Consider the following 6002-nt stretch of genomic DNA (forward strand, 5'->3'; position numbering starts at 1 on the left):
ATGCAGGATCCCAACCTGGGAGTTCAGCAAATTCACGCGTAGTTGAAGAACTTGTGCCTTGATATGTAGAGTCTGAAGCAAGATAGAACAGCTTGCCCAGAAGTGCGCAACGTGGTATGGTGCATAAAGTGCAAGGGTTAGGGACACGACAAGGACCATTGCTCGGTGTTTGCAAATTACCTCGCGGGAGGATGACCAATGCCATTGAGACCAGAGGCACAAGCAAGACCAAGCGCGATGCTTGCATTATGGTGCGCGTTTTGTCATATAGGAGGAAAGCATGCTAAAGTTAATTGCCATTTATTACACAAGTACACACAGAATTCACAACTGTTGTTCTGTAATTTTTGTAGATTAGTGGGGCATGATGATCGCACCTGTAGAAGTTATGAGCTGATGACGGATCGAACTCTTACCTACAGAGTTCAGGTCGAAATGCGGCCCCTTGACCAGAACGCAGGGATGGTGCGAACTAGATTTTAGGGGCACGGACGAGACTGAGGTGGAGGAGGGCCTGGAAGAGGTCGCGGATAGCTGATATGTTACAATTGCGGAGGGCCAGTACATTATGCCCGCAATTGTACAAATACAATGAGGCCATCATGCTTGTATTGTACATTGCTTGATCATGAGACGGAGGATTGTCCCACACTGATAGTGAGGCTACATGATAAAGGAGCACTCCAACCTCCCCTGACTCGGAACTTGCAAATGATGAGGTCTGAGCCACGCGAGGAAGACCCTAATGTGAATATTGTCCTCCGAAGTTGAATTACGATAGGGGATGACAAAGGCAAGCAACCTGAAGAAAGTACTTGGGTTCGCAAGGCTCCAACGAAGGAACCAGAGTTTGATTTGGAGCACGCTAAGGAAACCTTCATGGAAGCCAAGAAGAGATTCGTTGATGCCTCCACTTCAGGAAGTAAAGACAAACCGTAGCTAGAAATGGACCCATCGATGCTCACAACGTTCCTGGAAACATGCATGAAGCTGCTGCGTGACAGCAAGGCTGTAAATGGGCTACAGGAACTCATAAATAGATATGGTGGGACCACGGCAGGAGAACCGTGTGTAGTCTGGAAGCTCAGAAAGCACACGACGCGAACGGGAAGGGAAATGAGATTCACCATGCAGATTGGAGAATATGAGATGGACCAAGTGATTCTGGACCTAGGATCAGACGAGAACATTCTGCCAAAGCAAACATGGGAGCACATGGGAAGGCCTACACTGCAATGGTCTCCTATCCAACTATGAATGGAGAACTAGCAAAAGATCCTACCTATGGGGAGATTGCAGGGAATCATAGTGGTTATCGAAGGAGCAAGCGCACTAGCCGATTTTGAAGTAATAGAGATTGTTGATGACAAAAATCCTTACCTCGTGCTATTAGGAATAGATTGGACCACTCACATGAATGGGGTGATAACTCTGAAGAAGCGCAAGATGATTTTTGAGAAAACATCTCTGTGCGTAGTTGTACCTTTGGACCCTGCAGAAGGATCACACAACACGGAGCCAGTGCGCAACTACGATAGCGATGACGATTTGGACTGCATCTACAAGATAACCGCACGAGAACAAGACTAGGTGAATCCAACCGCAGATGGATGAATCTCATGGGAGCGTGAAAGCTCCTACACCTCGGATTCTGACAAAGAGATAGAACAATGTAGAACCGGTTACACGAGGTAACCACACTAAAATGTAACATGATGACAAGATTGCTATGCTGCATATTGATGAAGGTAAGGGATCTGCCTACATATGAAGGATTAAGTGAGGTGGATGACTTCCTACACAGATTTGAAAGAGAAGTGCCGGAAACAATGTTTCGAAGCTTTTAAATGGGTACTGTGCGCTACGCCCACGAGGTGGTTGGGTATGCACCAAGGAAGCTTGGGGGACTGGCGCGAATGTAGGAGAACAATGTGCATATGATTTGGGAAGCCTCAGATATGATTAACAGAAAAGATTGCCAGACGAAATGGTCCACGTGCTCACCTATCCAAATGGATACAAGCACATGGTACGAAACCTGCGCAGATGCACACAGTCTTCGCTTTAGAAGACATAGTCAGTAAGCATGTACGGGAAAGGCAATGGTGCGAACAACCCCTCCGGTTGGAACCATAGAGTATGGAAAGGCCAAGTGCGTAGAAGGTTATCCACGTAGAAGCCTTTAACGAAGTATGCGAAGCACTGAACAAGATACACAATGCGCAGCAGACTAATTGGGACTTGTGCGTACCAGCGGTTCTATGTGCTTATAGGACCACGTGCAAGAAATTGATGGCGCAAGCACCTCTGAGGCTGAAGTATGAAGCGAATGCTGTAATTCCCATGGAGCATAAAAATTCTAGTCTCTATATAACAGCATTGACAGATATGACAGTTTGTGGAACCTTGAAAGAAGGGGTAGTGTAGCTGAATGAAGTAGAACACTTGGGACCTGATGGGGAAATCCGATAGGGTGACCTTAGGCTCCAAGAAATTATGAACGTTAGGGTGCGATTAAGGGAGTAAAGCGCTCTGGTGGAAGCAGAAGTCAAGAAGCTGGAGGACGGGATCGAGAAGGATTTTCTCGATAAAGAGACCAGGGTGATAAAGCAGGGTGCACACCGTTGATAAATATAGGGACTATCGCCCCAAATTGATCAGCCTGATGCCTTGTATTGGACCACATATTACTAAACGGATCGACCATGGTGGCGCACTACAAATGATAAGATGCATGACGCAGCCAGTAACGATACAAAGTGGGTATGTTCCAGGAAAAGTGATGGATGACCAGATGAAACCCTATATAGGTGGCGCGGCCACCTGACTAACCATAGGAGGTACAGTCTTAGCACTCCAGGCAGTTGAAAGGAGGCGCAGGACTATAAACTACTCTGCCCAGGGGTTGCACGATGTTGGAGCTGCGCGTAGAAGCAAAGAGTCACAAGGTCCGTGACCGCGCAAGGGGGGTTGCGCTACCATGCGTGTTGGTTGGAAAGTGACTGTTGGAGTCACTATTCATGATGTGATGCTCGACTTGAGGCCAAATGGAGTGGGCGGCAGGCATTTAAGACACACTTTATGGGAAAGATTTGGGAAAATATGCCGCCAAGGGAGCATTAATGTACCGGATTTGGGGGTAACGGTCAAATTCAAATTCAAAAGGTGTTATAAATTACAAAGGGATGCCCAGCAAACAACACTTGGTAATTTGCGAATAGAGCTATTGTGTACCCTGCATATTCTGAGTAGAGCCCTGTTTGACCTATGAAAAGCATTGATTGAGCCCCTGATTATGCGAGCGACAGATTTTTGGATGGACAAGATGGCAGCATCTAAGGAAGTTATGGAAATTGCAGAGATGACCACCGAGGAGGCCACGCAGGCCCTGATTGTGGGTGATGTCCCTGAAGGCACCGAAATTGTGGCAGAAATCCATAAATCACCGCGCATGCCGAGGCCAAAGAAAGAAAAATAGCCGATGGTTCTTCTATGTGTGTCCCCACGAAACCTACTGCACATCAAATTAACGATGTAGGAGAAAGGGAAAGTCGTTAACTTGGAAACGGATGAGGAGGAGGAAGACCTGGAGGACCTTATCATTGAAGAGGACAAGGACGAAGGCATGGTGGTAGAAACTGAGCCTGTGCACCCTCCAACAAAGCTACCCGCCTATATCCCCCCATAGAAGGGGAAGGCAAAAGTTCCCAAGGATCTTGACGAGAGCAAGAGCTCTCTCCAGACCCCACTCCTCTCAGAAGACATCATTTTTGAGGGCATGCTCCTGGGACGGGTGCCTAGATTGAAATTTGAAGATTGGGATCTCGCTGACCACGAGAAGTTCCCTCACCTAGAGACTACATAGCTCATGAAGCCCAAGTAGAACACCGCGGTGGGGGTTATCGAATTGAAGCCATGAAAGTGGTTGCGCGGAGTGGAAAAAGCAGGGTTACTAAACCTGCTCTGGGTGCCTCATTTCTACCGCACCCCAATAACAATTTCCATCATCAGGCAGCTGCTCTGCCTGGTGCATGGTGGGTGTTTATGGTTAGAGGAGCCCATCCCCATCACGGACCACTTAATTCATCACATTACCCAGCTTCCCTGCAAAGGAGGGGACCCCGTAGACATCTTAGAGGGGAAGAGAAGTGACTTGGCCATCGTGGAGTCCATGAAGAACGAATACAAATTCGAAAAGAAGAAAAGGGGCTATGCCATATCTAGCATCAACAACAAAGCAATTAAAGTGGCGACCAAAATACTAGAGAGTAAAGTTATGCACAAGTGTCGTGCGGATGAGGCACCCATGCCCGTGGTGGCACATGCTAAGCAGTGTGTGGAGGGGGTCCATTTTAAATGGTCCGAGTTCCTCTATAAGGAGTTCTTGGAAAATTTCCACGAGCCCCAGGAACAAGGAAAAACATTCCACTATGCATGGAATTTTCTGTCCATAGTGCTCATGGCATGGGAATTGTCGGAGGACAGTCAGTCCCCATAATTGACAGGGATCCGTCGGAGATGGTGAAGTATGCTTCGCTCGGGGCTATAAAGGACACAAACAAGATTCGCGATAGTAAGATATTATGGGTGTTCATGGAAATGAACATCAGAATGGGAATTAACTGTAAGCCGCGATTATCACCCACTGTCTACAACGGCCTGCAATGTTTTGTAGAGCTTAAAGCAGACCTCCACAACATATACAGTAGAGTGTGCAAGGACCCAGCTAAGAAATGGATCAAGCTACCCTTCGTAGCCATAGACGATGTAATTTTCAATCTACTAGAGACATGGTTACCGGAGTGGCTCGCCCCAGACATCGCGGAAAAGAAGAAGAAAGAGGAGGCCAAACTGCGCATGGTGCAGTTGGCAGAAAAGAGAAGGCAAGAAACAACAACAACAAAAGTGTAGGAGGAGGGGACGCTACACAGATAGTAGCATAATAGAAAAATACTACAGCAGCAACAACAACATAGGAAGCAGCTGAGAAGGCGTGTGTTGGACACAGATTATCATTGATGTCAATATGGCAATATTCGAGGAGCAAAAGGAGCCAAGAGGAGCAGAACAGAGGACGCAGACAGCCATCGCAACAACAGAGTAATAAGTAGAGCTATAAGGAAGAAAACAGAGCCATTAGAGGAGAAATGGGTGCATTTATATTATTGGGAGCTATCGGGACACAAAAGAATTATATGCATGAAGATACAGGCGGAGGAGCATATATCATACATATGTTTTTTTACACTATTGGAGGCATAGAACCTTAGATATATATATATATATATATATATATATATATATATATATATATACATTTATATTATCGGGCCCGTAAAACCCATGTATGCATGCTTTAACACTATCAGCGGATAGAAAACCCATATACATAGGCTTAACACTATCGGAGGCGGATTGCGGACTTGAAACTCTATACATGGGAGTGTTGAGTTGTATCGGGTCCGGCACATCGCATCACTATGAGGGGTCTACGTTAACGTCGAGCCCTGACCCTGTGCGACTTTCAATCGCCGATAGTGAGTATCGCATCGACACTTCGAAAGTGGGAGCTACAATATGTCAAGCAGTCCATTGCAATCACCGATAGCGATATCGCATCGGACCTCGGCCAAGGGAAACTCCCGACTGTGATGCATATCCACGCAGACCCGCCACACATTACAAATATGACTTAATTTATGATCACATCCATTGCATATCGCAAACCGTAAAGCCTTGCCACATTGGTAGCACTGACTGGGATAGGCTGTGGACCCGACAAGTATATTAACTATGGTTTAATACCATATCGCATCCAGTCCATCAGAGCAGTGGAGGATCGGCCGTTGGCCATTGGAGGAGTCATGGGTCCGATATATAAAGGACCCCCGGGAGTCACGAATAGCCAATTGCGATTTAAGCGTGGACTCGGTACAGGAATAAGTGCGATTGTAATATTTCCTGAAGTCCGCATTTTAGTCTGTTTGACTATTTTTTCTCAT

Source organism: Pinus tabuliformis, chromosome 7 (genome assembly GCF_031772625.1).
Source record: "Pinus tabuliformis cultivar Carrire ecotype Pingquan chromosome 7, CPIR1, whole genome shotgun sequence".
Classification (NCBI taxonomy): domain Eukaryota; kingdom Viridiplantae; phylum Streptophyta; class Pinopsida; order Pinales; family Pinaceae; genus Pinus; species Pinus tabuliformis.